Genomic DNA, 23,721 nt, shown 5'->3' with positions numbered 1-23,721 from the left:
TCGGCTGTCACTTCCGTACAAATTTGTGAGGCTACACCATAATCACGTGCATATGTGGCAATTTCTTGCCGTGTTCCTTCTTTTTTGTCTATAACTGGAATATTTATTAGGATCTCATTTGGATAGCAAGGCTGATACTGAACGCCAATTGCTATCACCGTCCCATTAATTACTCTACACTGGCAGATTATGTCTTCTCCTTTTTCGGTGTATATGTTACACCGAATTTCCACATTTCCACTGTTCTGTGAGTTCACTGAGTTCACAACCACCAGCATGGAGCAAACAATTATATTTAACGACATCCTTAACGTTATTTTAAATTTACACAATTTTAAATAAATGTATTGCTACTTTAGACTAATTGTTGATTGCTAATTCTATGCTATTTTTACATTTATTATTTTTATTACTAGTTTATTTTTAAACTGTTTTATTATCTATTTACTTACACTTTTTAATACAGAACACATTGCATTTTTAATGTAATGTTTTTCGCAACAAACGCCTATTTCTGTCCTCTGTCCCTACACTTTCCCTACTCTTTATTTACTTATATCTTAAAATGAACGTTCAGTTATTCTTATACTGTCTTTATTTATTTTCCTTAAAAAACCCTACAGTCTGTTATAATCATACAGCTGTATACTATTTTCTCGTTCTTTTCTTTCTCGTGCCCAAAAAATACATTTACAAAACAGCACGGTATTTTGATTTTCTCCTGTTTATTTTCGTGCCCGAAAAAGCCCTCTTGTTTCTTTCTTTTCTTGTAGCTACCATGTTAAAAATCAGCACGGTATTTCTTATTATTTTTCTTAAAAAAGTACAACTAGTTTATTCTATTTATTAATTAATTACGAAAATCTATACGTAAAGTCCCTCTTTAACCCACGACACACTTTGTATTAAGCCAATATGACAGAATTTATTACAATAGGTTTCTATCTGACCTTCTCCTGTTGTCGACCGTCGTGGGGGGCTGGAGGGCTTCCCGGAGACTTGCGATGACCTTCTCGAGGGGATGGGATGGGGCTGCGCCTGGACCTTTGAGCCCTCTTTTTCTCCCGTGTGAGCGGAGGAGATGAGAGTTCTCTGCCTGCGAGTCGGACTGTTGTAAAAGTCTTCGGACGATTTGTTGTAAAAATATCACGTCGGGGTCACCAAATTAAAGAGATTCGGTTCTCATAGATAAGTATCTGCTCCAGTCCGAGACTTCAAAATGACACTCAGGAGAATAAGTTCTTTCAAAGAGGTCTTTTATTCAGAATACAAGTTACAGCTCAATATGCATTCCAACGGACGTCTTACCACGCAAGTCAGTGTAATACAGCCTATCCTTCCATTTATACCCTGGATGCCCTGCCTCCCAAAACAGACGTACCTCTTGGCCTTAAACACAGAGAGTATGTGCAGTTCTGGACACAACAAGTTTGCTTAGTCATGGTAGACGTTCGAGGACAAGGACACTTTACACAAACAACTCATTTGACCATGATAAGACATTAGGTGACCTCGGCGAAGGTTTATAACTTCGTACAAGATTAATTTTATCCACATGTGGCACACTGGAACTGACAGAGGCGGGCAAGCAAACGTAGACCCGGTGTAACAGGCCAGAGTATACCCCCATCCAGACTACACCCGGGGTTAAAGGGGCCTAGGCTATTTCATACCCCGGGTATAAAATGGCCTAGGCCAAAATATACCCCGGGGTATATTATGGCCTAGGCCATTTTATACCCCCCCAGGCCAGATTATACCCCCAATTATAACAGTAGTTTAGGGTGATAGAGTGGGTTGTCCTATAACCAGAAGGTTGGTAGTTCAAATCCATGCTCCTGCAGGTACAGGCTGTTGTTGTGTCCTTGGGCAAGACACTTCGCCTACCTATGCATGAGTGAGTGAATGAGTGAAGGTAGTGAGTGAGTGAATGAGTGAAGGTAGTGAGTGAGTGAATGAGTGAAGGTAGTGAGTAAATGAGTGAGTGAGTGAATGAGTAAAGGTAGTGAGTGAGTGAGTGAGTGAGTGAATGAATGAAGGTAGTGAGTGAATGAGTGAAGGTAGTGAGTGAGTGAGTGAGTGAGTGAGTGAATGAATGAGTGAGTGAGTGAGTGAGTGAGTGAGTGAGTGAATGAATGAATGAATGAATGAGTGAGTGAGTGAGTGAATGATTAAAGGTAGTGAGTGAATGATTAAAGGTAGTGAGTGAGTGAATGAATGAAGGGAGTGAGTGAATGAATGAAGGTAGTGAGTAAATGAGTGAGTGAGTGAATGAATGAAGGTAGTGAGTGAATGAGTGAGTGAGTGTGTGAGTGAATGAGTGAAGGTAGTGAGTGAGTGAATGAATGAAGGTAGTGAGTGAATGAGTGAGTGAGTGTGTGAGTGAATGAGTGAAGGTAGTGAGTGAGTGAGTGAATGAATGAGTGAGTGAATGAGTGAAATAGTGAGTACTCACTCACTACCTTCACTCACTCACTCACTACCTTCACTCATTCACTCACTCATTCACTCACTACCTTCATTCATTCACTCACACACTCACTCACTCATTCACTCACTACCTTCATTCATTCACTCACTCACTACCTTCACTCATTCACTCACTCATTCACTCACTACCTTCATTCATTCACTCACACACTACCTTTACTCATTCATTCACTCACTACCTTTACTCATTCACTCACTCACTCATTTACTCACTACCTTCACTCATTCATTCACTCACTCACTACCTTCACTCATTCATTCACTCACTCACTACCTTCACTCATTCACTCACTCACTACCTTCAATCATTCACTCACTCATGCATAGGTAGGCGAAGTGTCTTGCCCAAGGACACAACAACAGCCTGTACCTGCAGGAGCATGGATTTGAACTACCAACCTTCTGGTTATAGGACAACCCACTCTATCACCCTAAACTACTGTTATAATTGGGGGTATAATCTGGCCTGGGGGGGTATAAAATGGCCTAGGCCATAATATACCCCGGGGTATATTTTGGCCTAGGCCATTTTATACCCGGGGTATGAAATAGCCTAGGCCCCTTTAACCCCGGGTGTAGTCCAGATGGGGGTATACTCTGGCCTGTTACACCGGGCCGCCTCCATCCGAAAGCAGCGGGGTGGACTGCTAAGACGTCTTCTCCTTCCTCCTCAGTGGCTGTGATGCGCCATGTGGCCGTGGAACAGTCTGAGAAGTAGAGGAGGCCGCCGTTTTCTTCGGCCACGCAGGTCTAACCTGCTGGGGGCCAGTAACAGACTCAGCGGGAGCCTGGTGCTTTGGTCGTTGCAGAATGCGGAAGGAGGGATTAGCCGGCCTATTGGAACCCGCTTGGGCCAAGTTGAACCTCGGGGTGGACTGAGTGGCGGGCATCTTGCACGGAAGACAGAGCTGAAGGGCTTAGTCTCGCTTTTTAGCTTCGCACTGCTGTTGCATTGAGGCAAGAGCAGAGCCAAAAATTCCCTCTGAAACTACCAGCATGTCCAAAATGTCTTCCCTAATCGTTCATAGCGGGAGCGAGGAGCCTCCACCGCTACCGGTGGCCAGGGAATTTCCAGTTTCTCTGCTGTGTGTTTGCACACATCGTGGAGGTCTGAACAGAAAGGCGGCTTTGCAGCCCCATCGTCATTCCTGGCCTGAGTCAACGGGGAACTCTCCCTTTGGACTGGGGGAACGAAAGAGGAATCATCCTCGTCGTCCTCCGACACCAAAAGAATGAGTCCTCCTCCTCGTAGTCGAGCAGGAGCGGGATCTTCGAGAGGATGAAGGTCTAGCGCCAGGACAACGGCGCAGGATCACCTTGAGCCGCTCCGAGCTGGTATGCTGCGGTGGCGGTGGGCTCATTCAGAGCGGGATCCTTCCCCGAGAGGCAGGCTTGGCGGGCCAGCTGGTGGTGGAGACTTTTCACCGTGAACCGGGACCTAGTGTAAGTCATTGCTTGAGATCTTGTTCCCACAAGTGAAAAGCCGAGCGCTGTCCTGCTACATCTCCATGGCGGGAGAAAGCTTTTCCTGGAGTGCCAACAAGCAAAGCGCATATAACTTGGTGTAGCGTAGCAAATTGTCACTTGAGCTAGTCAACGCAATAGTCCGTCCTGTATGGGGGCAGGGCGTAGTGTCAAAGACCACTAATGCTAGGTGGCAGAAGTGTTAGCTTATAAGCAGTTGAGCTAGCAGTCAGAGACTCAGAATTGCGGTAACTTGGCCTAGTGAAGCGAGAAGAGGTGATTGAATGACGGGCACCACTGTGACTGGAGCTTATATGGGGGCCCCGCCCACTTTTGCCACTTTTTGCGTTGTCTCGGCACTTCCGTTGTCCAGACACTTCCGGTTGAGCACGAAGCCCGTTCATTTAAATGGTGAACGAGGGAAATATTCTCCGCTCAAATCTGATGTTTAGTCGATTGGTTTGTGTAAAATGTGTAACATGTCAGCACTACAGCGTTTCTCAGCGCGGCTGAAAAACGGCTTAGTTTTCGTGTAGTAACTGATTTTATGTGGACTTCTACAGTCCCATGTTAACAGATAGGAGAAAAGGGACGGTCACAATTAATGGTGGCGCCCACGCGAGGCTCCAGAATAAGGTGAGTGTTTTCTCAAGATATAGCGATTTTGAAAATTTAGGCTAAAATCAAACTTTTTAAAATCTCATGGATTTGGATTTACAATCTAATTAATATTTAATCACCATAAAATTCGAACTATGTATATTTTAAATGCTCCAGTCTATGTACAAAATTGCTGGGACAGCATTTTAAGGAAGGAGGCCCGGGGGGCCGACTTAAAAATAAATAAATGAAACGGTCTTTTAAATATGAGCTGCTTTTCCTGCAGTCTGAAACATAAATATAAAATAATATTTTTATTTTTGTTGGTTTCTGACAGTTCTTCTGTCAGTGGTTCCCCTGTAATGCCCCGGCCCCTGTATACTCGGATTCGCCCCTGCTCACAGTAGATTCTGCGTAGCCTTCAGTCCCGCTGTCACTGGGCTGTGTGCGGATGTGTAAAATAACTTCTAAATGCTGTAAACTTTGTGTGAACGCCTGGTGGTTCTGGAGGCTCCGTCTGCGCTGTAGGTCCAGCCCATTGTTTCAAACGTTCTCTGTCCGTAAATCTCCTCCTCTTCACTCTGTTTAGAAAACTTTTAATGCATCCAAGGAAACACGTCGTATTTTCCTCCTGCCTTTTCGCACTGTATTGATCTGACGCTCCGTCGGGAAACCGAACACACATGTGGCTAATTACCATAATGTAAACATAGATGCGCCGCTTTTACGAAATGAATCCCGATCTTTCGACAGTTTCACTCAAATAATTAATAAATATAAAGTCACAGCGAGTCATTGAGAGTCATTGGCCTCAAGTCCAAGTTAAGTCTCGAGTCACAAACAGCAAGTCCCAAGTCAAGTCAAGTCTTTTTGCAGCTTTGGTCAAGTAAGTCTCAAGTCCCGAAAATTGCGACTCGAGTCAAGTCATGTGACTCGAGTCTCCCACCTCTGGATATTACTACTCACCAGTTCATCTGTATCATCATTGTCCGACAGTGCGTGTAGGTCATCTGCATGAGGGGTCTCGTGTGGAGGCATGAGCTGAAAAATATGAGGTGCATTGTTAGCCACGTGACACTGACCAAAAAAAGACCACCGTTTATCACATTATTATTAAAACAAAACAATATAAACAACTCACTGGTTCATCTTCATCACTATAGTCTGATGGTATGTGCAAATCATCTCCAGGGAAGGTCTCTTGCGATTTATTATATAAATCCTTCTTTTTGATGAAGTGTGGACTTTCTTTGGACAGGCTGCTCAGTGAATAACATTAGATGTATGGACATATACAGTATATTGGTGTGAACAAGCACGAGAGTGAGAGACATGGTGTGTGGAGGTAAGGACATGGACTGAGTGCATCCCGTTTTACATAGGCTTCAAAGATGCTGCTCCCATGTCAACGATGTTTATGAAACATTATTATTGAGCGGCACGGTAGCGCAGCGGTTAGCGCCTCCGCTTCACAGCTTGAAGGTCCTGGGTTCAATTTCTTTCTGTGTGGAGTGTGCATGTTCTCCAGATACCTCGGTTTCCCCTACCACTAAAAATATGTACAATAGATCCTCTGGGGCCAGGACTCCCCTGAAAAAGAGACTCTTAATCTCAGTGGGATTGTCCTGGTTAAATAAAGGTATCATTAAGGATTTATCTTATCGGGACTTTAAAAGGAAAAAAAAGTTAGATGGAGGCAACTTTACATTACATTTATTTAATTATATATTATTTACAAGGTACATGCTAGCAAGGTGACACAGACCAACAATGACCATTGTTTATAGAATCATAAAAAAACAAAAACTCACTGGTTCATCTGCATCACCATAGTCCAACAGCATGTGTAGGTCATCCCCATGAGGGGACTCGGGTGCAGGCATAGGCTGAAAACAGAATTTGCTAGAAAATCATCTTAACAAATTGCAAACAAACCATTTCACATATACTGCATCAAGACTGGCTCCAGTCCAGATCCAGTCAGATGCTAGGGCATCTGTTTCGGATGCCTCCTGGTCACCTCTTGCGGGAGGTGTTCCAGGCATGTCCTAGTGGGACAAGGCCTCGTGGAAGACCCAGGACACGGTGGTGGGACTATGTCTCCGAGCTGGCCTGGTGTCGCCTCGGGGTCCCCCCAGAACAGCTGGAGGAGGTGTGTGTGGACCGGGAAGTTTGGGCATCTCTGCTGAGACTGCTGCCCCCGCGACCCGGCCCCGGATAAAGCGGAAGAAAATGGATGGATGGATGGATGCATAATAATATTTACCTATTCAAGTCCAGACTAATGGCTCACCTTTTTAGACAGGCCTTCCAGAACATCTAACATTGACCTATTTTGTTTGTGTGTCGGTGGTTTTACATTTTATGTCATTTTATACAGAATGTTTTTCCCTGTGTTTTTATGTGAAGCACTTTGGTCTGCAAAGTGTTGTAAAGTGCTCTAGAAAAAGACTTTGATTGATTGATTACCTCTGAAAAATACTAAAACTCACCACATCTGCTGGGTCACCACAGCACAACTGGGTACCGTCTATGGCCGAGTCGGAGTTCTGAACAAGAGAAACGTTTGGGTTATGTATTCATTAACACATGCCATAGACATTAAAAGGCACAATGGCAAATGTTTAGCACTGCAATGCAATATTAACTGTGACATACTTAAATGTAGCATATGCATTTAATCTGATGCAGCCTCTGGGCACACTAAGAAGACTATGGAGAAGACTATGGTTGTTCTAATTACTTTTACTTTCACAAAAATGGCTGTTTAATATGAGCTCAAATATTACACAGCATACACACTTTGCAGTCTACAAAGTAACATTTGCCACACTTCCTGAACATGTGGCGTACTATTAATGACTTAAGAAATAATAAGTTCTTTGCAGACATAAAAATGTTAAACGGTTGACTTGCATTTGGCTGTTGTTTTTTAACTCTTGAAGGCACTTAGACTGTGCAGCCAGGCTCCAAGTACAATGTGTACTTTCGTTTCAACATCCTAAATATGAGGAAAAATATATTAGGCAGAAACATCTGACTTTATTTTCAAATAAAAAAACCTATTTAGGTTCATTTGATTTGACTTATACAACGTTAGACATTGGACACCAACCTAGGGACGCTCCAGGTACATATAAAAATCACACCTATGTACATTCATTCTACACAGCATGATGTAAATAAATAAAAAAACATTTTGACAACACAATAAACTTGAACTCACTTCACAACAGAAGACGGCGGCACTTCCGAAGAATCTCCGCCCTTAACAGATCAATGCACAGAAATTGTTAAATTCACAACCCACAGCATAAACCATTACAAAAAAATAGCTTCCACTCGACCGTCACGCTACTGTTGTTCACATTAAAACACTTGGACACAGTAACTCAGCAGCTAACGGAGTTGTTCCACAGCTATTTTCTCCGCTTTTTACAATGTAAAGCCCTAATGTTAGTCAATAACTGCGTTTCCATCACTGGACTAAAATGCGCATTTCGAAGTTGCGCATAATTTACGAGTGATGGAAACACCAAATTTCGCATTTAAACTCTTGCATAATTTGCATAAAAAGTTTATCCGCTCGCTTGAGGTGTTTTTTGATTTGTGCGCATAACTGTTGATGCGTATTTTGCGAGATGGAAACGCAGTTTGTCGAATAAATGTCATGAAGCGAATAAACAGACGCTGGTGTTAGCATCGTTTCCATGGTAACATGGCTGCTAAGAAGGACAGGTTTGTGTGGACAGAGGATGAGATTAAAACCTTCCTTAAAATTATCCATGAAAAAAATATCACATCTATTCTGGATGGTAAACAACAGCGTAATGCTAAGGTTTACCAGGAAATCCGCGAACTGATGGCTGAAAAGGGCTATGACAAGCCGTGGACCATTTTGAGAAACAAATGGAAAAGCTTGAAGCAACGGTACATGGAGGTGAAACGGCTGCTCGCCCGTAGCGGCTTTCATGGCAAAAAACTCATCACCTTTAAATATTTCAACGAGATGGACGAGACATCTAGACAGACAGATTTTTTAATTTAATTTGTTGGACTTATTAGATCTATTTTTCCATTTTATTACGTTAGCTACTTGCAAAGATATTTTTTACTTCACTAATCGAATCCATGTTTGTGCGTTCAGATATAAATGAAGATGGTGAAGACATGCCAGACTCAGAAAGTGCCGAATCAGAAGGTATCTTGTTTAGCCTTTAGCGTATTCAAAAAAAAAGAAGAAGAAAGAAACATGCCGATTAATAATATGTTTAAACAGAATTGGATGTTTCAGCGGCTGAAGGCGATCCTCCAGTCGAGTCCCCAACACCAGTATCAAGTGGTAGTACTACACAGAGTTTCTGGTCCCGCTCCTCAAACTCCAGGCGTGGTGGAGAGATCCAGCCGTTATTTGAGGAGATTCTAAGGCAGCAGCAGGAGCAGGCAGAAAAGGACAAAGAAAACATTGATAATATCACCTCTGTCCTGGGAAAAGCAATAGAGTGTTTGAGCGCTGTACAACCGCTGCAGAAAGGCAGGCCCGTGCGATGGAGACCATGGCTAATCAGCCAGCAAACAGGGCACCTGATCATTTTTGGCCCTCTCCTTCCACACCCCAGCCACCTCACCGCTTCAACCCACAATCAAACAGCAATGTTTTCCCCCAATCGTATTTTAATTTATAAGAAAGCACATACAAAATCCATTGTCCAACAATCTATTTACTTTATTAATGATTACGTTAAATATTGTGTAATATAATTGTGTAAAATAACAAATGTGCGTGCAGTGTTAATTATTGTAATTATAATTGAATTAAGACGTTTAAATGAAAAAAGGGCTCATTCTTATATTCCATATAAAAAATGTTACCATGTAATTCTGTATCAACTGCTACAACTACTAAATATAAAAACAGGAGGACTACAAGCTGGCGGACACATAGCGGACCAGAGCAGCCCTGATTTCATGTGCTCCGACATTGGGCGGCTCATGGTGGTGCTGATCAGCCTGAGGTTGAACATCAGGAGCATCTTGGTCGGCTGGTGGACGTGGCTGTTATTCTTTCTCACACATATTGTGCAAGACGCAGCAAGCAGCTTCCACAGTCGGCATAAAAGAGGGGTGCACATCAGAACGTTTTGCCAGTATGCGCCACCTCGCCTTAAGGTGCCCAAATGCGTGTTCTACCCTAACCCTTATGGCACTGAGGTGCGCGTTAAAAGCCTCTTCCACTCGGGTAAGGTTCGGGCCAGAGAACCCTTTCATGAGCCAGGGTAGCAACGGGTAAGCTGGGTCTCCAGCAACAACAAGGGGCACCTGGACACCATTCACATCCATGTCGTCCTGGGGATGTCGCTCTGGAAATCTGTTGAAAAATTAGTCCTATTGTCAAAATTATTGTAGGCTATAGCTTTTAATGCAGCTGGCGCTACGACTATAAATTAATAACATAATGATTTTTTTTTTTTAAACTTTAACAAAATATGACGTTTGCAATGATTTCATCATTTTAAAACGAGCCTACCTGTACATATTTGAAGTTATGAACACAGCCGCATCGTGTGCACTGCCAGGAGTTCCAACACAAATGTCCCTTATTTGATATGTATCATCCACCAGCGCCTGGAGGACGATAGAAAGTTTACGTAGTCTCTGTATCCGTTTGAGGGGGGCAGAACTGGGATGTGGGTCCCATCAATTGAGCCATACACTTGTGGGAAAACGTGTGCCTGTGCGTTTCGGTGCGCAATTTCTCTTGCCTCCGCAACATCTGGCAGCTTGATGAAACTCGCAAGCATTGTTTGCTGTATGGCCTTGCAAACAGCGTAGACACATCGATGGACGGTGGTCTTGCTGACACCAAAAGTCTCACCGATGATCCGGAATTCTGCGCAGGAGGCCAACTTGTACAACGCGATGGAAATACGTTTCCTCGTTGGGACAGGAGGGCGACCATGCGTTTGTACCGGACCCACGTATGGCCCAATGTTGTCGCACAGCATGTTAAATGTCGGCTAAAGCAACCCTAAGGGGAGAGATAATCGCATATTCATCCTGGAGAAAAAAATTGAGAGAGAACAAACAAATGCTAATAGAGAACAAAATACAAAAGTTGCAAGAATTGAAAAGGAGGGATAAAACAATAGAAAAACAACTAAATGAGGCAAAAAAAGAATTGGAGAGCATAAATTCTGAGGACTTGATAAAAGATTTTACTTCTAACAAACAATCATTTTATGACAATAGCCCCAAAGCTCAACGAATCCTAGCCTCTAAAATAAAAAAGAATAAAGAAAAAGCTATAATCAATACAATCATGGATAACGCAACTCCAAGGAGAGGGGGACAAGAAATCTTATCCTGTTTCAGGAAGTACTATGAAAACATTTATAATTCGGAAGCAAATAATTTGGACAAGCAGACAATTCTAAGTTACTTTGACCAATTAAACTTAGTGTCTGTGACTGAAACTCAGAATGAAATTTATCAAAAAACATTTCCCAAACGGAAATAATAAAAGCTATTGAAAATGGAAAATTGGGGAAATGCCCTGGAGAAGACGGCTATACCTATGAATTTTATAAAGACTACAAATACCTTATTGTAACAGTTTTACACAGAGTGTTTAATGAGGTGTTACAAACAGGAAAATGGCCAGACACTTGGAAAAATGCAATTATAACAGTTATAGCTAAAGAAGGAAAAGACCCAAAAGACCCAAAACAATGTTCATCATATAGGCCAATCTCACTCCTGAATGTAGATCAGAAAATATTTACATCCATTATGGCAAATAGGCTCCTAGATATTTTACCTTGTATTATAAACCTGGACCAAACAGGATTCGTCAAAAATAGATTCCTTAGCGACAGTGTACGCCGAACACTCGATTTTATTGATTACTCGATAAAAACAATGTTAGTGCTCACATTGGATGCAGAAAAAGCATTCGACCGAGTGTCTTGGCCTTTTCTGTTTGTAGTTTTGAATAAATTTGGCTTTCACAAGAAATGTATTAAGCTAATGATGGGAATGTACAATGACTCAGTAGCCAGAGTGAAAGCAAATGGCTCACTATCGAAACCCTTTCAGATAAAAAGAGGGGTAAAACAGGGTGACCCGCTCTCTCCACAGATCTTTGCCTTATGCATTGAGCCATTGGCGGAATGCATAAGGACAAGCACGGGTATACAGGGTGTATACGTTATAATATTTTTAACTGATATATATAAATCGATACCGGCACTCCTGGAGGAAATTGGAAAATATGGGGCCATCTCCGGCTATAAATTAAACTCGACTAAATCGGAAGCCATGGAAATAGGATGCAATCTCCGAACAGAATTTAAGAAAACCTTTAAGTTGAAATGGGACCAGAACAAAATAAAATATTTAGGTATTACAATCTCCAAAGAAATGGACAAATTGTATTCATGTAATTATAAAGTCCTGGAAAACTCCTTGAAGCAGGACCTCATGCGTTGGAAAATTTTGCCCCTTACAATATTTGAAAAATAGGAATTATCAAAATGAATGTATTGCCACGTTTTCTTTATTTTTATTTCAGAACCTACCTTTGTATCTAACAAGTCCATGCTTTAGGGAGTGGGAAAGAATGCTCAGAAAGTTTATTTGGGGCGAAAAGGGTAAAACTTAAATTCCTACAACAAAATAGGGAACAGGGTGGATTGGGCCTACCAAATCTGAGCCTTTACTACCATGCAGCCCAAGTCAAAAGCATTTTAGTACTGATGAACAACAAAATGAACCCTAGATGGAAATCTATTGAGAATATATTGGTGGACTCACCCACCTCGCAAATTTTCTCAGGGCAATCTGCAGAAAGAGTTAAATATTTGAATCACTCTATTTATCATACATGGAAGAGTTGGGAAAGAATAGGAAAAATTATGAAAATAAAATCAACAGATATGGTATGCCTGAGGGAAATTGGTCAGGATCCAGACTTCACTCCAAATCGTATGGATGAAACTTTCAGGATATGGGGAACTAAAGGACTCACAAGATTCCACAAACTGTTCAAAGATCATGCAGTTGATACATTCGAAAATTTAGCTGAGGAGCATAACCTCCCAAGCAATCATTTTTACAGATACCTCCAAGTAAGGAGCTATATAATAACAAATATACAGTCTTTTCAAGACACTAATCCTGTGGTGGAGCATATATGGAAAGTTTATGAAAATCCGAGCTTCAAAAATGTAACAGGACAAATGTATAACATTTTAAATAACAATAACCAAATAAGTAACATTTTACATTCTTGGGAGAAAGACATTGGAAAAACAGTGACTGAAGAGGAGTGGAGTCTGGCATGTAAAAACGTTTTCTGCTATGTAAAGTCCCTACTGGCAGGAATATGCGTGGAAACTATTGGTTAGATCCTTTAGAACACCCCTCATAATTAGTAAATATACAAACCAAACACAATACTGTTGGAGAGAGTGTGGTGAAAGTAACGTCGACTTGGTTCACGTCCTCTAAACATGTGCAAAAATCCAGCCATACTGGGTTAAGGTGCTGGATTTAATGGAGCAAAACACTAACGGTCAAAACACTAACATTCAAGAGCTACACTCCATGCTTGGCATACAGCCAAAAAGTCTAAAAAAAATAAAATTATTATATCTTTTGGGTTTTGAGACTTACTGCTATTTAACAAATAACTCGAAGTTGGAAAAAAACTGAACCACCTAGCCTAGATAAATGGATTGAGGCTGTAGAAAACTTGTATGAAAATGAAATAATAGCGCATAAGATGAGAGGCAAAATCAATTTATTCAACAGGAAATGGTCCGCATATGTTAACCAAATGCCTTAAAAAGAGAGGGAAAGGGAAAAAAAGGGGAAAAAAGAGAAAAAGCATGGACCTGTATAATTATTAATATTAATATGTCAGAGTTGAGAGCATTAATTGTGGTACTGGGACTATCTTATATCTTATGTGTATGTTTATGCATATGTTTGTTTGCAGGTAGACTTACAGGTGAGTATCGCATCAATGGGCTGTTTTGTGACTATTGTTATATGTAAACTATGAAATAAGGTAAGGTTACATTCTATATAGATAGAGGGCTGCATTATATCAGGACAAAGGGGGAAGCAACCAAAAAGGAAGGATAAAGAACAAAGTTAAAGCCGGCGGTGATGTAGTGGTGCAGTGGTGGTGGCGGGGCGATGGCGGGACTGTGGCTGCATGGTGCACACCTGCGTGTGCATACAGTGTGTGTGTGTGTGGGGGTGCACACAGGTATGCGTACAGTACATAAGGGGAAAAAAATAAATAATAATAATAATAATGAAAACCCTTAGTGCAGGGTAAGCGGGTGTTGGGTAGCTGGAGGAGGCAACGTATCTCTCATCAGCTGCCCACACAAACCTCGCTCTTTTAATACATCACACAGCTCAGGGCTCACCACAAAATATATATCCACGTCCTCTTCAGTATAGGGTAAGCAGAAGTGGGGGAATGTCAGGGGCGTAACACCTCAGGACTTCCGCTACCTCCTGTCTTTTTAAATACACCACCTAATTTAGGACATAACACTGTCCATCACTAAGATAGGGCAAGCAGGTGACGGGCAGCGGTGAGAGGTTACATATCTTTCGACAGCCGCCCACTCATACCTTGCTTTTTAACGCAATACACAGCATAAAGGCTCATTACAAATATACCCAAACATCCTCCTCTTTTGCTTCTTCCTTTTTATTTATTTTTTTATTTTTATTTTTATTTTTGAGGGGTGTGCGTGCGTGCTGTGGGTGTGCCTGTGTGTGCCCGTACGTGCCGGCCTCTGGGTATATGTGGGTGTGCGCGGTCGTCTCATGGCCTGGCAGTTGCTCCCGTTAACACAGCAATCATCATTGCATCACTGTCTTTATGTTTATTTGTAAGATCTTTGTATGACACCCACGCAATCCTCCCGTCTCTTGCCCTATGCCATATGGCCATATGGATGCTTGCACCTGTGTGTAAACGTATGTATGTAGGTATGTACATATGCATGCATGTATGTGTGTATAGGTGTATGCACGCGTGTGTGTGTGTATGTATGTATGCATGTATATATGTATGTATATGTGTATGCATGTATGTATGCATGTTCGCATCTATTCATGTCTGTAAATTTCCAACTTATTTTTCTCTATTGATCGAATTTAATCTTTTTTTTTTATTTTTTTTATTTTTATATACGTATGTTTGTGTGTGTGTGTGTGTGTATGTATGTATATGTATATATGTATGTATATATATGTATATATATGTATATATATGTATACGTATATTCTTTTGTTTATTTTTATTTATTTATTTTTAATGTTATTTTATTATTTTATTTTGTTATTTATTTCACTGGGTGTAAAAAAAATAAAAATAATGTGTGATTTCTAACTTGCTAATAATGCAATGTAATGGTAACATGAAATTCGTGACACAATAAAATATTTAAAAAAAAAAGGGAAAGTAATAATATATTAATTTTGAATACCCAAATAAAAAACATACTGACTTGCTCCAGGGTCAATTCCCTGACAGGAACTCCAGTCTGCAGCATCTTTGCAATGCCAATCTGTGTAAAAACAAACAAAGCATATTTATTTAAATTAGAAAATAATACCGGTATGTGTGTGATTGAACATGGGGACAAGGGGAATAAAGAAAAGGTGCAGGTGAGTTTATGGTAGACTATCTGAGTATCTGTAGTCCCACTCTATACACTATACCTTAGAGGTAAAGTGTATAGAGATGGACTACAGATACTACAAGGTATAGTGTGTACAGTCAGCAGGTGCAGGTGAGTATCTGAGTATCTGTAGTCCATCTCTATACACTATACCTATAAGGTATAGTGTATAGAGATGGACTAGAGATATTGTAGTATCTGTAGTCCAGCAGGGGCAGGTCAATATGTGCAGATAAACTGTAAGTGTAGGCATGAGCCAGTGTTTCTCATGTACTTACATACTTCACCTTGCCGACCACGGTAAAGATACCGTCCTGGGGCTCATCGCCATTTTCCAGTATACGGTCCTTAGGGAACAGCAGTTCTCTTCACTCATCCCTGAGTTTCTGAGTTACTGGGAAAGGTAAACACGGAAAGATTCTGCAGGTCATGGGGATGTTTATTCTCCCCCCGACCATGTTGTAGTTGAGAAGGCTATAGAACTGGCCCTCTTTCAGCCTGTTGACGGCCTTCTCAAAAAGTGTAACGGGTGTCACACTTTCACCGTCCGTGATGACAATCACCTGGATAGACAGAGAGAGAGATTCATTTCAAACATATGCCTCTGGACAGAAAACCTGAATTTACAATATAATACTGTATCAACATAAAACGCATCAGAGTGCAATAACATGAGCAAATGTACATGCACAAAATGTAGTGTGATGAAATGCAACCTTTTTATGGAGTGTTTCCGTTGGACTTGGGGGCAATGCTGTATGATCCCATGCTTTCACGTGCTCTCTATTTTTCTCGATGATGACAAACACTCTCAGTGTTTCTGGATATGGGCCACGCCGGCTTGGCTCCCTCAGTATGGACCTCAAACTCACTTTATGACTCATCTCTGAAATGAAACAATGAACACATTAATGTACAAGAACAATAATTCAAGTAATCAATCAATCAATCAATCAATCAATCAATCAATCAATCAATCATTGATCAAATCAATGGAGCTATAGGCTCCATTGATTCGTCTTTATTAATATCATAGTCTATTGCGGCAATTATTTCAATTAAACTATGACCTCAAACTGCACATTTTTTTCTAATATTTTAAAAGCACTAACTGATTCCTATATAAATATAAAGAATCAGTGCTGTTTTTATACTGATTTTTTTTTTTTTTTTATTATTATTAATACAGCGCCCCCTTTGGTAACAGATCACAAGCAAGAACAGAGAACTAAAGATCTGTTACCAAAGGGGGCGCTGTATTAATCTTAATCTAATCATCAGTATAGCGGAAAATGACTGCCTTCCACGCTGGATTTTTAAACATCACGATCATCACATCACATCGATTTCAGTCCAGGTAAGTTACTTTTGATTACGCCAAAAGCTCAGTAGTGTCTGCACTTAACTGTATTTGCTCGGTAATCGAAAAATGTAAACCTTTGCTACCGTATCTAGCCTACACATTTGAGCATTTTCTAGGTCCAACTTTCTCGATAAAAGTTGTACTGCAACACCGCTTTAATTAAAGGTTATTACAAAGTCGCTTAATTAAGTTAGTCCTTAGTTTACTCCTGAACTTTTTTGTAAATAATATATATTAGGCAAAACCATTCAATTGCTACGAAGTCTATTTTGCAGTCTTCTTATGTCATAATCTTTTTTGTTTGTTCATTTGAACATGAGTCGTTAAGACAACGTCGTTGTCTTAATAAATGCAGTCCTTTTGGAGCAAGTGTGCAGGCTTTTTCTTTACTCGCTGTTAACTAGTCGCCTTGCACTTAGTGATGTGCGTATATTTTTGCCGTTCATTTTATCCCTATAATAGTTAAAGGAATAGGCCACCGTTTTTACATACTGAGATATGCTCTTACCTCACTTTAGCCGAGTTAATATATCCCCGTCTGGTCTTTGTCCGTGCGCTCTGCCAGGCACACGGAGCACATACGCAGCCTCTCCCACATGTCACATAGCTCCAAAAAAGCTCACGATAGAAGCTACCAAGCTCTTCCACGTGTTCCCTATTTAAATAAAGTTACGTGAAGTGTTTTCATGCAAAGTATATTTACACAGAAATGTAACATGTCGATTTTATAAGCAAATAAAAAGGGGGACTATATTGTGAGGCGTAATGATACGAGGAGCAAAGCGTCCGCGCAGTAACTCCTAAAGACTTCCCCGCTCACTTCCGTCAATAACCTTTAGGAGTTACTGCGCGGACGTTTTATTTAAATAGGGAACACGAGCTTGGTAGCTTCTATCGTGAGCTTTTTTGGAGCTATGTGACATGTGGGAGAGGCTGCGTATGTGCTCCGTTTGCCTGACAGAGCGCACGGACAAAGACCAGACGGGGATATATTAACTCGACTAAAGTGAGGTAAGAGCATATCTCCGTATGTAAAAAAGGGTGGCCTATTCCTTTAAGTGTCAAGTACCTTTGAAGATAGGATTATTAAAGCACAATTGTTTTTTATTTGATTGATTTATTTGATAGGGACAATGTAAAACATATCAAACGCGTATTCTTTTTTTTTTTTAGCGCATTCTAAATGCCAGGGTTTACGTTAGCTGGCTGTAGCCGGCTTTTGGCTGGTTTAGTAAAAAAATATGGAGAGAGAATATAGAAAAATATATTAAATACTAGCTGAGACCCGGCCTTCGGCCGGGCCTCGCTAGTCTCCACATTTGATATTCTGAGATTGTGAGTGATTACAAAGAAATGTCCAACCCGTCACACAGTTCAGCTGTAGACCAGTGGTTCCCAACCCATTCCAAAAACTATGGCCACTACAAATGAGTAAAAGAATGAAGGCAAAAAACAATTTCAAACAAACTGCAATTGGAGTGTTTGATGCACCCGTACTCCTTTCTTATAAACTACGACAATATTTTTGCTAAACTCGGGGAACAGGATTCAAGAGACAGTGGAATAATTATTGATAACTATTAGGGGTTCAGCTTTAACGTTTTGGTTCACGGTGCAGGACCCGTGGTTTGGTGCATCACGGTAGTGTGCAATAAAAAAAATAATGAGTAGGTTTTGAACTGAAATAGCCTAATGATCGTTGTTAGACAGTATTTATAACCTTACAATAAAATTGGCAATGCGTTCAAAGCTGCTTTAGAATAAAATGTACCTCAGGGCTCACAATACGTGAAAGCAAAATAGAAAACAAATGGTACAGCAGCAAAGGAAAAAAAAAAGAAAAAAAACTACGCAGTGCAGGCCATGCGCTCGTTAAGTTGTAGTTTCATTTTCGCTTTTACTCACACGGAGGATAAATCAGTCGGAGCAGCGCGTTTGATTAGAGGCTCGTGTTTGAGCAGGTTTTGGGCACACACATACACACACGCACACACATACACACACGCACACATCGCCCTGTTTGGATGCGCGCGCACACATACATACACACACGCACGAACACACACACGCGCGCACTCACACATCGCCCTGTTTGGATGCGCGCACACGCACGGCAGTCAGATCTCGTGCACTCGCGTTTTTGTGACAGCGGGTTGTCCTCGGACAGTAGCACCACCAACCACGCACCCACTCAGTACTGTCGCCAGGCTTCCTGGTCTTCCCAAACGGTCTCCCATCCCAGGTCTAACCAGGCACTTCCCTGCTTAGCATCCGAGGAACGGTCTCCCATCCCAGTCCTAACCAGGCACTTCCCTGCTTAGCTTCAAAGTCGGTATGGGAAATAAACATGGCGGCGCCCAGGCGGCGGCCATTGAGATTGCGTTTTCTATAATAGATGTCACCTAAGTCAGTGACCAACATAACAAAGTGTTTTCGAGACGGGCTTAAATATATAAAAAGATTTAAAGGGGGGGTATTATGCAAAATCGACTTGTTCAAGCTTTACATCATGTTATCAAGTCATTCCCTCAATAAAAACATGGCTGAAGTGTTGCCTTGGCACATTCACGTATTTTCGAGTAATCTGTAAAAACTCTGATGGCGGCCATTTTAGGGATAAAACGCCTGATTCCTTCAGGAAACGCCCTCGACCTCCAGGATACGCCTCCGACCTTTCGTCACCAGCCGAGTAACCAACCACTGCTCCTCAGCAGAACCCCCTCCCCGCAGTGTCTAGCCCTAAGATGTAAACAGAGTCATCATGGAGGATTAGCTTCATGTGTTGTGAACCGGAGCCACAGCAGACTTTTACAAAGACACACATCAGTGTTTCTGTTACCTAAACACCCAGGATTAAAACCGGTGACAAGAACACTTATTTCAGTGTCTGGTTCTGGGCCTTGATGATGCACAGAGCCTCCGGAGAAAGCTAATGCTAAGCTAAACCTCGAGTCATCACGTGAAAACGAGAAATATGCACAAATAAAGTCAATAAAACCACCACACTCATAAAGAACCGTTTAACAATGATCACACACGGAGCCAGGCTTGTTGATTTGGAAGTTTATTGCTCACATTTCATCTACAATGGGTCATAGCCGAGTGGCTTTCTCCCGGAGCTAACAAGCTAGCCGCGATAAGCTAACGGGAAAATTCACTGAATACAAGCAGCATATTATGCATTGAAAACGTCACTAAAACAGGCAACTGCTTGAAGCAGCCTTTATGACGATCACACACGGAGCCGGGCTTGTTGATTGTGTAGTTTATTGCTCACATTTCATCTACAGTGAGTCGTAGCCGAGTGGTTTTCTCCCGGAGCTAAGGCACTATTAGCCGCGACAAGCTAACAACCTTCACCTTCACAACATTCATTGAAAACAGGCAGCATATTATGCACAAATAACGTCAATAAAGCAGCAACTACTCGAAGCAGCCTTTACGATGATCACACAATGAGCCTGGCTTTACACAGTTGTGGTTTATTGCAGACTTTTCATCAACAATGAGCTGTAGTCGATTATAACAAGCTAACGGGTAACCTCGAAAAACCATTGTCCACCTGCACAGATAATGTCCGTCTTTGAATGGTATGGGCTCCTGCAGATCCTGGTGTCGTCCATGGGGGTATAGTTAGAGATCCATAGGGCATGGCAGATGCAAAGAGAAGCCTCCAAACAGCAGTTATTTTCAGGCAAGAGCCCCTTCCAAGCGTCCGGTGTGGAAGGTTCGTCTCCAAATAATATCCTGTGTGGCCATTGTTCACAAAGTGATAAACAGTAGCTCCTTTCTAACAATAAAAATTAAAATGCACCGATCGTAGTTTCAATATCGTTGAGACAACGAGCGCAGTGTTGTGATGCCACAGACAGCGTGTGGAGGGGGCGTGTCGGAAAGGGTCAGAGGTTCTTAAAGAGACAGAGGCCTATTCCAAGTCATTTGCTACCGCCATTTTGAAAGAGCAATTTTATACAAGGCAGTTCTTCTAATTTACTGCATTGACAGACCGACAGAAGGTTTCGTCATCATTGCAGTGTGCTATAGACTGGTGCTATGTGGCTGAAAAAAGCATAATACCCCCTCTTTAATATTTCTACCAAATTGTTTTGGTTTACGCCTTTAGCCCGTTTTACAAAGCGCAGTCGAAGCGCCATCATCGCTGTCTGGATATGTAGCGCTCTTTCTTCGTGCTTCGTCATATTTTCCAAGAACTCAGCAGCTAATACGTTTGATTAGGATATTCTTGAAACGCGCATGTGTTCAGTCAGACTGACGCGCTGTCCCGCAGCGGCTCTCCATGGGAGAGTGGCCGGGTTTAGAGGCGCTTCCCTCGGTCAGTCTGCGCAGACGCCTCGGCTCAGTTACCGGTGTTGGAGCCGCTCAGAGAGTGGCCGGGTTTAGAGGCACTTCCCTCAGTCAGTCTGCGCAGACGCCTCGGCTCAGTTACCGGTGTTGGAGCCGCTCAGAGAGTGGCCGGGTTTAGAGGCGCTTCCCTCGGTCAGTCTGCGCAGACGCCTCGGCTCAGTTACCGGTGTTGGAGCCGCTCAGAGAGTGGCCGGGTTTAGAGGCACTTCCCTCAGTCAGTCTGCGCAGACGCCTCGGCTCAGTTACCGGTGTTGGAGCCGCTCAGAGAGTGGCCGGGTTTAGAGGCGCTTCCCTCGGTCAGTCTGCGCAGACGCCTCGGCTCAGTTACCGGTGTTGGAGCCGCTCAGAGAGTGGCCGGGTTTAGAGGCGCTTCCCTCGGTCAGTCTGCGCAGACGCCTCGGCTCAGTTACCGGTGTCGGAGCCGCTCAGAGAGTAGCCGGGTTTAGAGGCGCTTCCCTCGGTCAGTCTGCGCAGACGCCTCGGCTCAGTTACCGGTGTTGGAGCCGCTCTAAAGCGCAGCTGAGCTGGGTCCGTTTTGAATCGCTCGAGACTGACTTTTGTGACTTTAGTGCTGTCGATTTGTCTCTCCACAATATTTCCGTGGTGAGGGACTTGATCACTATTTTACACCTGAAGCCACGTAAAAGCGCGGAAGGGCATCTACAGCCCCGCCCTCGCTGTGCAGCTGGTCAGACCTGGATAAGAACAGCGTTAGGGTCGTAGATATCGGCTACTTTCTGTCTGAGTTAAAGTGCAGATGAATGGTGTATATCAGTGACACCTGCTGCTCCACCGTCTCCACGCGCACAACTTCATGTTTGGATTTTCGCTGTAGCTACATTTTTCTCACGTCAGTCGTTAATTAGAAATAGCCGTGTTTTGGGACCCACCAAAGCACTCGTGTAGCTTTGTCTAAATGTAGATTGTTATTGATAATAAGCCACGTTCATAATGTATATATTTTTTAATGGCCGGTAATTCTTGCGAATGGCCGACATTTTACGACCCAGCCGGCCAAAGTGGCCGACAAAAAAAAAGTCTAGCGGAACCTCTGCTAAATGCTATTGTATAATTTGTAAAGTTACAGTGCACACTGTGGTTATTACAAATTATACTATAGCATTTATCACATTTAAGAAGCATATATTCTTTATAAATAATATGGTTTATGTCAAAAGTTTGTCCTAATTATTACTTACCAAATTCACTCTCACTCAATACAGTACTGCAAAAGAACATTATAAAACATAGAAATTATTACAGTGTACGATGTAAATTATAACCTTTTTAAAAATATGTATAGTCCTCATATACTTTTTTACCAATAAATGTATAAATTATGTCGAAAATCTGTTAGAAAATAATTGTCTTACCTTCTTGGTTTGTTCGCGGCACTCTGTGACTTGAGGGTGCAGCGTCAAAACGTCTTTGATGTTTTTATTGTTTTAATTGGTCAGTGTCTTGACCAATCAAACAGTTGTTGTCATGGTCCATAGAGACGACAGGATAACTGAGCCAAATGAGTAGATACTTTTGAAATAGTTTTTATTGTTTCTATTTTGAATTAAAATATGCAATGTGAAACTGAAAAATAATGTATGCTTAATAATAATAATAATTATTATTATTATAGTAATAATTATAATAATAATTATAATAATAGTAATAATGATGATGCTAATGATATATTTTTGACAGCCATTATCACCTTTACATCAAAATTGAACTACACGTTTGCTATGTAATTGCTTGATATCAAAATATTTCTATGTTAAATGATACTGAAGGGAAAGAATTTGTTTTGTGCTTGAGCAGAATATATATAGATCCAACCATATTGTTTTATTCATTTATCAGTTTAATGTATTTTAAAAATGTCATGAAAATAAACTCTGATAAAGACAATTTCACATGTTTTTCATAGACAAAGCAGGAGAATTTTCGCCTCAGCCATGTGGCAAGTTTGGACGACGGACTACCGCCTACCAGATTGTTATGGTTCACATGCCAACCAGTGGTCTCATCTTTACAACATCCAAGGTACCTTATCTAAGAGTAACATTAGTTTGAAATCATTTCACTCAAATAGAAGTAAACAGTGGCGACCCAAATAATTACTCAAGTAAAAACAGTACTGTAATTTCCGGCCTATAAGCCGTTACTTTTCCCCCACACTTAAAGCAGTACTAAGTAACTCTTCCCCCCAGAGGCCATAAGCGCAACTGCACGTGTCGCAGCAAGTTACGATTTTTTAAAGGGGGGTATTATGCAAAATCGACTTTTTCAAGCTTTACATCATGTTATGAAGTCATTCCCTCATTAAAAACATGCCTGAAGTGTTGCCTTGGCACATTCACGTATTTTCGAGTAATCTGTAAAAACTCTGATGGCGGCCATTTTAGGGATAAAACGCCTGATTCCTTCTGGGAACGCCTCGACCTCCTGGAGATGCCTCCGACCTTTCGTCACCAGCCGAGTAACCAACCACTGCTCCTCAGCAGAACCCCCTCCCCGCAGTGTCCAGCCCTAAGATGTAAACAGAACCTCCGGAGAAAGCTAATGCTCAGCTAAACCTCGAGTCATAAGTCATAAAGAACCGTTTAACAATGATCACACACGGAGCCTGGCTTGTTGATTTCGTAGTTTATTGCTCACATTTCATCTACAGTGAGTCGTAGCCGAGTGGTTTTCTCCCGGAGCTAAGGCACTATTAGCCGCGCCAAGCTAACA

The sequence above is a fragment of the Gobius niger genome, assembly GCF_951799975.1.
Source record: "Gobius niger genome assembly, chromosome: 18".
NCBI lineage: Eukaryota > Metazoa > Chordata > Actinopteri > Gobiiformes > Gobiidae > Gobius > Gobius niger.
Note: the sequence above shows the minus strand (reverse complement) of the source record.